Here is a 16,337-nt window from a genome sequence, read left to right on the forward strand (position 1 = left end):
AGGGATCACATTTCTCCAAGCCAAACCCAAGATCATTGTTTCAGCAAGGAAAGGGGCATTCACAGGGACAACGGTCAGATATGGACAATATGTTGGAAAATCTGATTTGCTGTTGAGACAGGACGATTCCTCAATCCCTAAACAGCCCTGGCATCCTCATCTGGCCTTGGACAGTCCCCCTCTTCACCTGAGTTGAAAATGACGCAGGTAAACAGGACTGGGTGAATCCTCTAGTCCAACTCAATCAACCAGTGCAGAAACCCTTCAGCAGTATCATTACTATCAAAGTAAATTCTATTAAAATCGACGTAGCAAATAAAGGCAAGGGCTTTGGAAGCCGGCAGTACATGATTTGAATCTTGGCTCAACTCCCTCTCACTAATACAACACCTAGCCTGGAACCCGGCCCCTGGTGATGACTCCATAAATGTTCTATTCTGCCCTTTCTCTGTAATTGACCAGAAATTTACTCCTGAAAGCCTTGGTTCTGCCTCCTGAGACAAAACGCGACCAGTCTCCAGCCCACAGAGAAACCTTACAAATATTTGCAGACACCTATCAGGAGCCCCCTAAATCCTATCTTGATTGAGTTAAACATCTCCAGTTCTTCAACCATCCCTCCTATGAATTTTACCCTACCAGCTTAGCCACTCTTTCCAAACTAACTCCAGACCCTTCTAATGAAGTCAGATGTAGCCACTGTCCCAATTCATTCTAGCCCTTAGTGGTTACATATCAGGTCTGTGCTCCAAAGTCCTAAGATTCTCAGAGAGCGGGCACCAAGAGGCTGACGTGGTGTCACTGCAGGACCACCGTGGCCCTTGGCAGTCAAAGGGCCTCTCCCACTACTGGTTCATGAGCTGTTTATCCACGTTATACGGGACACTGCGTCCTGAAGCATGGAACCGTTCTATTATTTACTCCCTAATCAAAGATAAAAACACTGCACGCTCTTATGTAATCTTAGAAGTACAAACTTTAAAAACAAAAATACTTCCTCTCTCCTCCTTCCTCAGCGGTCTGCATCCCACCCCCAGCCCCGAACCCGACTCCAGGATAAAGATAAACAACTTCCTATTTCCCAACCTATGCCTTCAGCAGGTTCACAAAGCACGGCTACTCCCAGGACTTCTTGGGGAAGGTTAAAAAAAAACTTTGAAAAGTAAAACAAAACACATCGCGCTGGAGAAGGGAAAAGAAACCTCCCAGAGACTCCACGCCAGACTCTTGGGCCGTAGCCTGGAGCGCCCACACCCGGCGCCCACGTGAACGCAGCGTGCGGCCCGGGGCAGGAGGGGCGGGGCCAGTAGGGGCGCCCACGTGAACGCGGTGTGCGGAGCACAGCAGGCAGGGGCGGGGCGCCCTCGTGAACGCGGCGTGCGGCGCGCAGCAGGCGGGGGCGGGGCGCCCTCGTGAACGCGGCGTGCGATGCGCGGCAGGCAGAGGTGGAGGGCGGGGCGGGGCGCGCGCTGACTGGCTCGTGCTGAGTCCTGCGGCAGATCCGCGCAGCCCTCTCCTAACCTGGCGGCTGTCGCGGGTCCACGGCTGACCTCGAAGACGGCCGAGGCCACCCGTGAGGCCTGCCGGACTCGGCTGTCCCTTGCGCCGAAAGGATAAACGGGGCCCGGGTGGTGGGAGGGGTGCCCTGGGAGCGCGGACCCGGCCCTAAGGGAGAAGGAGCCGAGAAGTGTGAGGCGCCCTGATCTGGGGCTGGGGACTGACCAGCCACGCTGCCCGCTGCGCTTCTCTATCCTGCCGGCCGTCCCGAGCTCTCCTCCCCTTCCTCCTTACCGCAGGGTCTTGGCTTAGCTGTGATGGTACGACCGGCTACCTTGGCAGAGGGACCCAGCTGCTTCGTGTCTGCCCGCACAGCCCGCCCCTAGTTGGTATGTATTGGACTGGAGCGTCGACATTCGGTCTATACACATTTTCTTCAGCCTTAAAATCTCTTTATTTTTAAGGTCACATTACGACGTATGCTCAGTCATCCTGGCATAAATCGAAAATACGGATAAAGAACATAAAATATTCCCTGTTGTATTTCCTTGCAGACTCTCTCCCCTTAACGCAGATACTTTTTAACGCCCAGGAGATTTAGTATCAGCCCTCACCTCTGTACCTAAATTATGATCTCCCTCTTCTCAAAGTCATCACTAAGGGGGAATCAGATATTATGAGAATTGTGTTTCCCTACTTAATAAAACCAGTCACAAAGGAAGAGATTGCAGTTGGGGCTCGAAGTGTAGGGCACAAACATGGAGGCGTGGTGTGAGGAGGGCTTTCCAAGAGGTTGCTGGTGAACAAAATAAAAAGCAAATGGAAGGAGAGGAGGAAAGAGAGAAGATCTGTGGTGTTGGGTTGGAATGGTATCAGATAACGGTATGAATTGATGGTTTTTAAAAAATACCTGTTTCCTAACTCGGTCTTTTGAAAAGGGCCTAGAAATAACGATTGGCTAGTGGCCAAGAGTACACCTGTAGCCCAGATCTTCGTTTCTAGCAACCTCGCTCCACAAAAAGCGAAAGGGCTGGTTCCAATGCTGGGGCAGGGAAGTGAGAGAAGCTGGAGCATCTAGTGGTGCCAGAAATAATGAAGACCTCAAAAACTGCTGAGATGTGTCAAAAGGACAGCACCCACCTTGAGGGGACTCAGCGAAATTTAGGACAACTTGAGCATCAAAATGAATGTCATTATGGATAATAACACAGGCAAAATAATTTTTGAAATCCCTGATGATTTTACCACATGCACCTTATTTCCTCTCTTTCTGTCTCTGTCTGTGTCCCTATATATAAATATAGAAGAAGAATTTAATTATTTACATCCTTTTTTCTGAATTATTTAAAGGTAAAATGCACCCTGTTTCACCTTAATTTTTCAATATGTACTACCTAAAAACAAAGATACTCTCCTATACATACCCACAGCCTAATCATCAAAATCAAGAATTAACTCTGAAACATACTGTTGTCTAATCAACAGATGCCAACAGAATTTTGCCAGTTGTCCCAATAACATTCACACTCCATCCAGGATTCTGTACTGCTTTATAGTCATGGTTTTTTGGTCTAGGTATCTGTTTTTAAGGCCCTATTACTTAAAAAGGCCATATCTGACTTTTTTGGAAAATGGATTCTCCAAATAATTGCATGTCTCTGTTAAAACGTAAATATAAATGGTAAAATTAAAAGCAAGAATTTAAAATTAGAAAAATATTTGTGTTATGTGAAGTGTGACATTCAGTCTTAGATTTACTGCACTCTTCTTGATGTTTGTTTCATCTAGAAAATTATCACGACTTTTGGCACAGACGGCAATCTAATTGCTTTAAAACCATTTTATGAACAATGAAGTTAGTTTTTAACCTTTAACATGTAGGAGGGGGAAATCCCCCCTTTTTTGTCTTGATTTTTGGACCCCAGCTATGAAGAAATGGATTAATCATAATCTTTGCTCTCCTCACTGATCTTTCAGTGACCCTCTTTTGTGAGTATTCTTAAAAGCATATTGCTTAGTTTTCGCTTTTTTAACTTTATAAAGGGTTTATAAAATATTATACTGTATGTACTATTTTAGAATTATTTTAAAGTCAGCCATAATATTGAGTGTAGGTCACTTACAATACTGTATAATATTTTATACAGTAGTGAGACTATACCAAGAATTATTTAGTTATTCCCCTGCCAATGTGCCTTTGGGTTGCTTTTACATATTTTACAGTTAGACTGCTGCTATGAACATTATGAACGCCTCACCTGTGAAAACTGTTGCCCTCAGGTACACACCTAGGAATGGAATTGCTGGTAAAGTTGGAATGAATTCAACTTTACAAGATATTTTTCCCAGGTACATACACCAATTTACACCCCCACCAGCAATAAAAATGAAATCCTTTTGATCCGCATTTTCTCCCCAACACAATACTGGCAGGCTACTTAATGTCTGCCAAACGGAAAAAATCATATCTCATTATGGTTTTGATCAGCATTTTCTTAATCATAAAGGAGGTTGAACTTTATTTCCTTATCTAATGTTACATACAACCTGATTTTTAAAAGTTTCACCTGTCTTTCAGTTATTTCTAACAGAAGCCAGAGAAAAGAGCATAACTATAAAAGAAACAAAGATCATCTCCTTCCTCAGTAAAGTTTATTCTTCTATAATGGGGACTTGTGATTTTCCTGTTTTGTCATGCATTATTTATTGGTATTCATTTCAAGATTAAATGAACCTTTTCAAGTTTTAGAAGGTTAAGAAATCAATTTCTTATAAAGCCATAGTGATAACATGACCTTTAGCTTCATTCAACTGACGTTAAATGAAAATCTTTAATATATGCAGGTTTTGAACAGAACTTGACTTCATCTTCCATACAAGAGATGTGACAATAGAGAACATGATTCTTTGTGAAGTTCGTTTTTATTATAAAGGAATAATAATCAGAATCACTTTGATGTGGTTTCAAGCTATAGTACAGGCCATAAAATGAATTTGGCTTCTTTATTTCTGTTATTCAAACACTAATGAGACTTTTAAACATATTCCTCTAAAGTGAGGCCGTCTAGGTGTCATCAAGCATATGGCACAAGTGTTAACTGGAAGCACAGCAACCCACAGTCCCTCTGTGCCTGGGACTGAGGAGACTGCTGGGATGCATGACTTTCAGTGCTAATACACAGGACATCCCTGGCAAGCCAGGATGAGTTTGTATCCCTTGCTGGAGGCTAAAATGTCAGCTAGTGGCTGGGCTGAGTTTGTTCAGGAAGTCCTCCTGGGTGGGGTTTTACCCATCCCCTACAAAATAAAGCCCTTTGCAATTTAAGGAAAATGAAGGACAGAAATTTAATTGGTAATTGGGTATTACTTACATGGAAACTATGGGAACACAGAACAAATGCTTCCTCACCATCTAGGAAAATATCTGTACCGTCATGCCGATAAATAAACCACACTGAAGCTTTAGGATTTCTTAATGTGTGGCCATGTTCCCAGCCCTTATTTTAAGAAGTGCCTGGTGACTTAGCATTCCTGAGAGCCTGCATCCCTGAGAGCCTACTTGCTGTGTGCTGATGCTTTTGAACCATGGGCAGAAGCTGAACCCTCTGCTCAAGGAAGTCCTGATGATCTCACATGGGCTACACAGGCCCAACGAGGGCACCCAGCAAAGACAGCACCGGTTTGGAGAAAGCTGTCGCTACTCAACGTGTGACGGTGGAGCCCCACCAAGCTCACTGCAACCTGCCATCTCTACTGGTTTGTGCAGCTGTTTAAGAACAAAAAGGAAATCAATGCCCCCAGCATCTCTATTAGATAGAAGGCAAATCTAACTCTTGAGTCTTAACTTTCATTCTTTGTCTCATCCCACATCCAAACCCTCTGCAAATTCTGCCATTACCGTCTTCCTAAACAAACCCAGAACCCAACCACTTATTGCCACCCATACCTCTACCACCCTGACCCAAGCTACCATCACCTCTCACCTGGATACCTTCAACAGGCTCCCCACTGGTCTCCTGCTTCACCTTACAGTCTGTTCTCTCGAGAGCAACCATACACTATAAACGTACTTCTTGCCTTTTTTAATAGACCCTCTCCAGGCTCTCCATATCACTCCAAGTAAGAAGCACGGCTGTGCAAGGACCCACAAGGATCCTTTATTTACCCAAGTCTCAGGAATTTTTCTTAAAAATCTTGGCAGCACACCTGAACTTATCTCCCTCACAAGCTCCATGGTCTCTTGGCATCATGGAATCCAGTGAGTTCCTGAAGGGCACAAAGAATTATTATTTCTAGTTTGCCCTCTTCCCAGGCACAACTAACTCCCCAGCACATGCCCCCACTATAAAGTGGCTGTAAGAACACGCAGCGTGAGGGCCACGTGTCGTCATCCACTCATTCAATAAATCTTTATTGGGTGCCCAGTGAATGCAAGACATATAGCTCATGGTGGGTGCTGAATAAAAGCTTAGTCTTTATGTGAATATGGCAGAAATCCCCCTTCCTGAATTCACACATAAATAATTGTAGCAAACTTGCCATGTGTACCTGTATCATGCTGATACTAACTCATTCAATCCTCACGGCAACCTTGTAATGTGGGTACTGCCCTAGTTCTTCAATGCTAAAGGCACATTTTAACATCCCTGAAGTTGAGAGGCATTTACGACCTAGGGTGAATCACACAGTGAATGGCAGTGCAGCAAATGGCAATGCATTTCCTTCTCTTTGGTACATAAGTAAATCTTCTAATCAATGATGTCTTTGATTCAAGGAAATTAGATTTTACCCCATTTTTACAAAAGCAAATCTGCTGCACAGAAAGGCTGAGTCACTTGCCCAGGATCACACAACCAGGATGTGGGAAGCTTCAGCTCTGGATTCTCAACTCTACAACCAGTGATGGCCTCACTAGCACCAGTGCAGGCCACACTGGGTGGAGCTGGGTTTGGTTCTAAAACTGGTGATGGTTATAGAGAGTTCACTAGGCCCCTTGTTAATCCTACCTGTTCCTCTCCCCACACCTTCCTTGCCCTCTTGCTCTTCTCCCATTTCTCCCCAAAGTGCAAAAGCAGCAATATATGTTTTAAGACCCTCTATTGGACCCCCAATTTATATCTACTCTCCTCAGAAAGGAAGCACATTTCTCATTAACCCACTTTCCTTTGCAACATTGAGGCTGAAAACGGTAACCTGGTCCCTGGTCTCAGCTTTCCAAAGTCAGGGACCAGCTGTCGACCCAGGATCATTTCCAAGGGTAATGGCCTGCACTATTACCACCGCCAGTCAGCAGGGAGAATGGAGCTGTGTTCTGGGCATGGAATCCCATTCCATCCACCTCTCAGGAACCAGGGCAAGCGACCTGCTGGGGTTACTCCAAAACACCTCCCTCTCCTGTGTCCTGTGAACGTCCCTTCACTTTAAAGTGACAGCCCTCTAGAGTCTAGATCATCAGCGTAGGGAGGTCAGCACAACTTTCCCACAGACAGCCCGAGACCACAGAGGGGCCTGAGTGGGAGATAGCAACTGCTCTGCCTAAATCCTCCCCTCTCCATCCTCTCGTTATCCAGTCACTGTGCAGCTTCTAATAGCAAAGGAATTAAACAGCCATAAGGGGGAGTGGCCACCAGGCAAAGGTTAGGGATAACCGGCGATACTTTATGAAGTTTGTAGCCCACACGGACCAACCCCTTATGAGCAGGACTTACTTAACCTCACATACTTAGCGCTGACCTCAAAACCTACTGGGCCCTGCACACTTCCGTCCGACTTTTGTTCTCCCTTCCTCGCTTTCCCACATTTTCCTCTTTCGTTCCCTTGATTGGACACAATCAAAACATTTTTGGAAATACTTCTGATTTATAGCTTTATACTCTCTGACCTAGAATGATAAAGCAAGTGAACTGAGAAATGGAAGCATCCATTTCATCAGCTTGTGTTGCTCGCCTGCTCGGAGTCAGGCTCAAAGGGTGCAGGCCAGCAAACCCACATGACCACAGCCACGAGCAGTGGCAGGAGCTCTGACAAATTCAGTGCTCCAGAAGAAGCAAGGAAGACCCCAGAAACACCATTAGTTTTTCTAAGTTGTATGGCAGGCAGCTGATTTTCCTTTTTTTTTAGGTCCCCACTCACTAATAGAAAAAGAGAATTTTGAATGCTCTTTCAGCTCAATTCAATCCCTGAGCTCCAGAATAGTAGAGGGCCACATTCAAAAACCTTAATCCTGTTTGTTTCTTTTATTTTCCTGAATTTAGTTTCTGCTTGGATAGATACCCCTCCTTTATGCTCCCAGGGGCCCTCCTGGCATATTTCTGTGACACCAGATCATTCTAAACAAGAGAATTTGACTTAAAGTAAACAAAAAGTAGAGCCAGGGGGGAGGGTGGGAGAGGGGGATTTTATAAATTCTTGCACACCAGTACAATCCAAATGAATACATACCCTTTCATCTTCAAGGGTCAGCCCCAAAAACACGTTATAAAACAGGATCCCCTCCAACAAAGGGAGAGCAACAGCCAGCAGGAAAAGGATCCATCTCGGCCCTGCCTCCTCTCAGAAGCACTGCAACTTAAATTCAGAGCCAGCACAGATAAACTTCCAAAGGCCCTCCCTTTGTTAATTAGACCATAAATTTCTCCAGAATGGGTGTGTATGTAAGAGCGAGGTGAATATCCATCACAACGTGGACAAAGGTAGTCCCTGACTAGGGGGTGACGGGTGCCTTTTATTTCCTTCTTTACACTTGTGAGTGTGGCCCCTATTTGCTTTATTTAATGAACAGTTTTCAGTCTGGGTGCAGCTGTAGAAGGTCAGACGGTGCTAGAGAGTTTGAACAGAAAGACATTTATTACATGAACTCAATGGCTGAAGACACTTTCGTGTTGAGTTAATGGCTTTTGTTAATCCTGGTAACATACAACATAAAATTTCCCGTTTTAACCACTTTAAAATAGATAGGTCAGTGCTGTTAAAATTACATTCACAAGGTTGTGCAACCATCACCACCATCCATTACTAAAACTTTTCCATCACCCCAAACAGAAACCCTACACCAATTAAGCCATGATTCTCCATTCCCAACTGCCACCCTTGGCAACTAACGTGTATTCTAATTTCTGACTCTATTAATTTGCACATTCCAATTCTTTCATATACGTGAGCCCATGCAATATTTGTTCTTTTGTATCTGATTTCACAGCCTGATGTCTTCAAGGTTCATCGATGTAGCATGTAACAGAATGGCGTTCCTTTTTGTGGCTGAATACCTGTGTATATGTACCACATTTTGCTTATCCATTCATCCACTGAGGGACACTTAGGTTGCTTCTACCTGTTGGCTGTTGTGGATAATGCTGCTGTGAACATTGGTGTTTAAATGTCTGAGTCCCTGCTTTCAATTCTTTTGGATATATTCTTTAGGTTGAGTTTTCAGAAGCAGCTTCTGGAGCCACACTACAGGGAGTCTCCTTCTCTGGCACTAGGAAGCTGTCTGCCAATTAAGAAATTGCTGCTATGGCTGCCTCACTCAGGAAGCCTCCACAGAAAGGTCAGATGCCAACAGCAGTGCTTGCCAGCTCCAAAGCAGGGGCTTTTGAGGCTAGGACTTTTCTTAGCCTCAAGACTGTGAGCCAATGAATTCCCATTGCTTAAGCAAACCCAATGTACATTATTTGTCTTAGCAGCTGGGAAGCCAAAACAGTGAGCATGAAATCAATTGATGGGAACAAGACTCGAAACATTTTTAATGAAATGGAATAGATTTGAAGATATCAGAGTGTGCCACATATTGTAAGGATAAATATCATTTCATGAAATTTTCTGTCCGGGCATCAACCAAGAACGATTAAATCAGAATTTCTGGGTGTGAGGGCTCAGGCAATAGAATTGTTTAAAAGTTCCCCCAGTTCAATTTAATGTGCAGCCAGGAATTGGAGCCACAAGAGACTGGCTTCAGAGAAGTGATGTTTCTGTACTCATTGTTCTAGACCAGTCTTTCCCTAACGACTGCCCACATCGTAACACGGCTTTCTCTTCCTGTCTCCAAGTCTATACTTCCTCTGGGGATATCTCACTAAGTTCCTGTCAGTCTCCCACTAATGGATTAAATCTCTCCCTACTGCTGTGACTAGCTGGCCCACTTTCTCAGGACCCCACCCCCACCCCCACCCAAGGGAGAGAGCTTCTAGAATCCTAGGGTTCAGTATCTGGAAAGGCAATCAAAACAGCAAGGCAATGTCATCCTGAGAAAAACACGGTTGTTACCTAAAAAAACACAGGTACCGCCTCAGCATCCCAGTACACCAAAGGGAAGACAGCCAAAAGCCAGAGGCCCACGACCCCTGAGGCATCTGCTTCCTTTCTGCATGGCAGAGGAGGGTGAGGAGAAGGGGAACTCTCTTTCTGAATAAGACCCGGGGATGTGTGTTTGCCAGATTGTCACGTCAGAGTGCCACCTGGAGAAACAACTAGATAAGGCTACTTTCAGACGTGGCGGTGCAACCACCAAGCCCTTTTGCTCCTCAGACCTCCCTTGTCTGAGCGCTTCTGCAAGGGCTTCCCCTTGCTCAGACCCTGTACACAAGATGCAGCCAGAAGCCCTTCTCACCATTTAGGGGTGACATATAGGGGCCAGTGTTCTACAGATCCTCCCCTTATGCCATTCACTTCCACTGTCCTAACCACCTGGGAAGAAACCATGGAGATACTCCTCTCTGGGTCATGAAATTATGAGCAATATTTCTGTTCTTCTTTATCATATTCTGCATTTGACAAATTACTCACAATGGAACATATTTAGAAAAAAACTAGGGCTTCCTTGGTGGTTTTTTTCAACATATGTATTTTTTTAACTAGAGAAGTTATAGATTTACGGAACCTAGTTAAATAAATAAATAAAATCTTCCCTCTGCCCACTGTGGAAGAAACCAAAGAGCTGCACTTTCCTGAAGTGCGACCAGGAAGGCCCTCCCAGTAATGAGGGCTTTAGAGTCTGGGAAAACGATCAAAGGATTCTTTGCCCCAAAGGAAGGGCAGGCCCATGATCTTGAGTCAGAAAACAGCACGTTCCAAACTAGCTTAATGGGAGAGAAGAGTGTAATGGCCACGGAGCTTAGACTGTTTTTGATGTAGAAGACTCCAGTCAAAGACTGGAGGAACGCGTGGTCATGACATCTTCATTTGCCGCTTGCTTGAAAATTCGGCCTCTGGCCTGGAGATGCAGGGAGATAACAGGCAGAGGTGCCCAGGAGAAAGTGTTGGAGAGCAAAGTTACAGATGGTGTTCTTTTTGAATACCTTGCAGCCAACTTAAGCCGAAAAGGTTGGGAGGTCAGAGACTCGGCAGGTGGGACAAGTGACTGGAAAGCAGAGATCTAAGAATTAAAGCGTCGATGGAATCGGAGTTCCACATCCCTTCTTTTACAACTGAGTAAACTGAGGCCACCCTTTCTCGCCTGAGACGACTGCCCCTTCCCAGCTCCCTCCAGCCAGTTACAGATACAAGTAGGCCAGTCAGTGCCTGGTTTGGTTTCCTAGCTCCCAGGTCAGCCTTCCCTCCCAGACGCCTGGGCCTTTTCATACACATTCAGTCCCTAAAAGTGGGCAAATCCCAACCCTCTGCTGCTTCATCCAACTTCTCACACCATCATTTCTACTGCCTGTGGCTATCTGCCTGAGCCTCTCAGAACTGTCTCAACAGTAGTGAATGATTAATACATACTTATAGGCTAACTGACCTACATACACAGGCACAATCCTGCGGAATGAGTGGGTCGTCTCCATTTGTTAAACCATTGTACCTAGGATCATCTGGGAGCCCCGGTATTTGGGGATGAGGGGTGGATAAAGACCAAGGTGGGGCCCTTACATTACATCCGTCCCTAACTCCTACAAAACAGCAGGCAATGGCACCTCTCCCCTACCCCGCCCCTGCTCTTCCCTTCTTGCCCAGGTGACTTTTGTGACTTCTTCCCAGGTTTCATCTGAATACAACTATTGGGAATGCCAGGATGCACTGAGTGAAGGGCCTTCCTTACAGCCGCAAGGGCACCGGTCCCAGTCCCTCCTGGGAGGCAGCTGCAGATACTGAGAACACAGAAGGATCACCGCTGCCCAGGCTGAGTGCTGGGACAGAGAGGAAGACACAGGCCCTGCTCCGCGAACTCCCAGTGACCTGTGATGAAGTTAGAAGAGAGACACAATTCATTGAAGGGGGCATAAGAATGCTGGAAAATTTCAAAGCGCTATAATTCTTGGTGAAGAAAGCCTTCCTAAATGAGCCTCCTTCTTGTTTGACTGGCTGGTTTTCAAGATATTTGATGTTTCCAAGAAAATACCAAAGTAGTGACCACAGTAAAAATCAGAAAGCTCACCTTCATTACACTTGGTTTGTCTTTAAATTACATGTGAGGGAGTTGTTGTAGTGCTTAGGGTCTCTAAAGTGTTAATCTGGCTCTGCAAGTAACCATTCCAATGCAAAGAGATCACGAAATTCATATACAGGAGGCATCCTGAGGACAAGTAAGTGTTCAACTCTGGCTCTGGGGCAGGAGCTACATGCTAAGAACTGTCCCATGTGTAGAGCAGATGGAACAGGCAGTAAAGAATCTGTGAACTTGGGCTGGTCCTTGAAGAATGATCAGAAGGCTATATGTGTGTATTCGTGTAGAGTGCAGAATGGCAAGCATTTGGGAAGGTGGGTCTGAGAAGGGGAGAAGATGAGGGAGACAACAGGTGAAATGGCACAGAAGCCCTGGGTCCCAAGGAACGCACCTGACTACAGCAGAAAGTACACTTCAGGGAGGAAGGGGGAAATATCAGACAGGTGCAGAGAAATGCTAAAAAGCCTCAAAAGACATTGTCAGCAAAGAATGCACATGGATGAGAGAAGCCTGGAGAAAGAAGACCCTGACCTAAGGCTGATCTGGCTCAGCTGGTTGGCAGACTGGACATCCCCTGGTACCCTTGTGTGCTGGTTTGAAAGGAAGTATGCCCCCTAAGAAAAGCCATGTTTTAATATAAATCCCATTTCATAAAGGTAGAATAATCCCTATTCAATACTGTATGTTTGAAACTGTAATGAGATCATCTCCCTGGTTGATGTGATTTAGTCAAGAGTGGTTGTTAAACTGGATTAGGGGATGACATGTCTCCACCCATTTGAGTGGGTCTTGATTGGTTTACTGGAGTCCTATAAAAGAGGAAACATTTTGAAGAAAGGGATTCAGAGAGAGCAGAATGATGTAGCCATGAGGTGCAGAGAGTCCACAAGCCAGCAACCTTTGGAGATGAAGAAGGAAAACGCCTCCCAGGGAGCTTCATGAAACAGGAAACCAGGAGAGTAAGCTAGCAGATGACGCTGTGTTCGCCATGTGCCCTTCCAGCTGAGAGAGAAGCCCTGACTGTGTTCGCCATGTGCCTTCTCACTTGAGAAAGACCCTAAACTTCATCGGCCTTCTTGAACCAAGGTATCTTTCCCTGGATGCCTTAGATTGGACATTTCTATAGACTTGTTTTAACTGGGACATTTTCTCAACCTTAGAACTGTAAACCAGCAACTCATTAAATTCCCCCTTTTAAAAGCCATTCCATTTCTGGTATATCGCATTCCGGCAGCTAGCAAACTAGAACACCTTGTCTTAGGCAGCATGTTACATGGTATCTAGGGGCTGTGGTGGCTTGGACTACATACCTTAGAAAAACATGTTCTTAAATTTAATCCATTCTTGTGGGTGTGAAACCTGTATAACTAGGACCTTTTGATGAGGTTACTTCAGTTAACATGTGGCCAAACTGAATAAGGATGGGTCTTAATCCTATTATTGGAGTTCTTTATAAGCAGACTGGAATTCAGAGAGAGAAAGTCACATAAAGAAGTCAACAGAACCAGAGAAGAAGGAGAGGTCGCCGTGTTGCAGTGCCATGTGGCAAAAAAGCCAAGGACCAAGAACCACTGGCAGCCAGCCCCAGTAAGCCCCAGTCTTCTGCGAGAAAGTCTTCTGGGTGCCTTGCTGACACCTTGATTTTGAACTTGTCCTAGCCTCAAAACCATGAGCCAACAAATTCCCATTGTTTAAGCCATCCTATTGCATGGTATTTGTTTTGACAGCCAGGAAACTAAAACAAGGACAGAGCCTCTGAAATAGTCAGGGGGTTCAGTTCACATCCAGCAAGCTTCTGAGCACCAAAGAGAAAAGTGAACATAGCCTACTGTGCTGGTTTGAAAGGAAGTATACCCCTTAGAAAAGCCAAGTTTTAATCAAAATCCCATTTCATAAAGGTAGAATAATCCCTATTCAAAACTGTATATTTGAAACTGTGATCAGATCATCTCCCTGGATGATGTGATTTAGTCAAGAGTGGTTGTTAAACTGGATTAGGTGATGACATGTCTCCACCCATTTGGGTGGGTCTTGACTGGTTTATTGGAGTCCTATAAAAGAGGAAACGTTTTGGAGAATGGGAGATTCAGAGAGAGCAGAGAAAGCTGCAGCACCACAAAGCAGAGAGTCCATGAGCCAGCGACCTTTGGAGATGAAGAAGAAAAACGCCTCCCGGGGAGCTTCATGAAACCAGAAGCCAGGAGAGAAAACTAGCAGATGACACCGTGTTCGCCATGTGTCCTTCCAGCTGAGAGAGAAACCGTGACTGTGTTCACCATGTGCCTTCTCACTTGAGAGAGAAACCCTGAACTTCATCGGCCTTCTTCAACCAAGGTATCTTTCCCTGGATGGATGCCTTAGATTGGACATTTCTATAGACTTGTTTTAACTGGGACATTTTCTCGGCCTTAGAACTGTAAATTAGAAACTTATTAAATTCCCCTTTTTAAAAGCCATTCCATTTCTGGTATATTGCATTCCGGCAGCTAACAAACTAGAACACCTACTGAAGGGAACACCCAGAACCGAAGGTAGTGCCTGACACAGTGCATGAGCGAAAAGAGGAGGAACGAATCAAGGATTAGCCCAACTCCCTCTGTGAATGTCTTTTCAGGATCTGCCTTCACATTCCCAGTGGGGAGAGAAAAGCAGAAGTCCTGGGTTTGGAATCCAAAAATGCTGACCTACCTTCAACCAGGTTTCCATTGCAAGCAGCTGACCTACAGGAGTTCCACTGAGATGGTGTGACCTGTTATTCCATTATGTCCTATTGGCATCCATGGACCCCCTCTCTGTGCCTAGCAGATGACCGAGGCTGTCCTCGTGCAGCTGCTGCCTTGACATCTGGAGATATTAATGAAGAGAGGCAGAGAACATGGGTTGTTTTCATCTGTACCCATCTGCATGATCAAAGATTAGAAGGGAGTAAGAGAAGATTTGGGCCTCTGAATCTGTTTCTGATCTTATCTCTAGGTGGAAAAGTTGTTGATTGTTAATGGCAGACTTATCCTATAATATGGTTTCTACCTGACATCTGTCACATATAACATATATTACTGTGGTCTATGTGGGAAACACAGAATACACTGATTTACATCCTGGCTCAGCTTATCACATTACTTGCTAATGGACCCTTGGCTACTTACTTAACCTCACTAAGCCTCACTTCTTTAAAATGGAAATTATAGCAGCATGTACCTTAGAAGACTGTTGTAAAGCTAAATGAACACAAAGAAAGCATTTAGCCCAGTACGTTGCACTTGAAAATGTTCAGTCAAGGTTCCCTTTGTTTCTCCTTATTATTTATTATTAGAACCCTCCAGTTGCTAATCCCCTTGTCCCTTCTGAAAGTGGGGATGTGTAAGAATCTGTAGGACACTGTTCTCTGAAAACACAGAAGTCTGGACCTGAAAGGGACCTCAAACATTTGGCAAGTCACCAGTCTTTGAGCAGAGCCACAAACCAGACAGCCTCCACATTTCCTATCATTAAAGTTCTTCAGAGAAAGGACCACGTCAGCCTCCTAGTATCCAGCCCAAGTCCTTCCAGCCCCTTATGGTTCTCATGGATTTCTTCCCCATTTCATGTCACACTTCCTTCTCATTCAAACCAATCTCAAGACCTACTTCTTCCAAACAGTTGGCCAAAGATCGAGCTCTGAGCTTCCTACTATGTCTACCACCACTCTGGAGACTGACCAAGAAGAGATGTGAGCACAGAAGGCTAGGCTGCCCCAGCCTTCCTGGCTGCCCCAGCCTTCCTGGCTACCCCAGCCTTCCTGGCTACCCATACCAAATTCCCCTTGAACAAGGGTGACAGAGTGACTCCATTCCAGAATTCGAGCCATCATAACACTAACCCAGCCATAGCCAGGGACAGTCCAGCAAGCTCTGCCAGAACCACATTCCTCTTAATCCAGAGTCCAGTTCCTTCAATAGGAGCTTTCCAACTCAAAATTCCTCCATGTTTGTCCCTGGACTACCCCTTCCTGGCACTTGCTGGAGAGCATAGGAGGTTAACTCAGGGGAGGGAGATACCACATCTGTCTTATCACCCAGTGCGTGCCTGACACATAACAGTTGTGCAATCTGATGAACATATGAATGCAGGGATGAGTGACACACACATCGCAGTCACCTTTGACCTAATTCAGTTCAATGGACATTTACTGAGCACCTCCAGTATGCAGGTACAGAACCAGAACTGCAGATCTTTGGCCGATTATCTTCATTGGTCTCCCCAGATCAACTCGTCACAAAAAGGCAAACCCACCCAGTTATGCATTCCAGAAGAATCACCTATATGGACACCACCAATGGGCTCCCTTGCCCTCAGCTTCCTGTTCGAGTGTTATGAGTTCAGAGGGACAGAGGAGAGCAAGGTTTGGGTAATTTATGCTCCTCTCTGTGGGGTTACCATGAGCCATGGATATCCCCCAGGGAAAACCCCAGCTCCAGCCAGT

General features: G+C 45.2%; 1 protein-coding gene across 2 annotated transcripts in view; it reads right to left on the reverse strand.

Moving 5' to 3' along the window:
* Positions 1-16,337, reverse strand: part of PFKFB3 (6-phosphofructo-2-kinase/fructose-2,6-biphosphatase 3) — a 99,777-nt gene that overhangs the window by 80,459 nt on the left and 2,981 nt on the right. The gene's annotated exons all lie outside the window — the stretch shown is intronic.

Source organism: Tamandua tetradactyla, chromosome 7 (genome assembly GCF_023851605.1).
Source record: "Tamandua tetradactyla isolate mTamTet1 chromosome 7, mTamTet1.pri, whole genome shotgun sequence".
NCBI classification, from domain to species: Eukaryota; Metazoa; Chordata; class Mammalia; order Pilosa; family Myrmecophagidae; genus Tamandua; species Tamandua tetradactyla.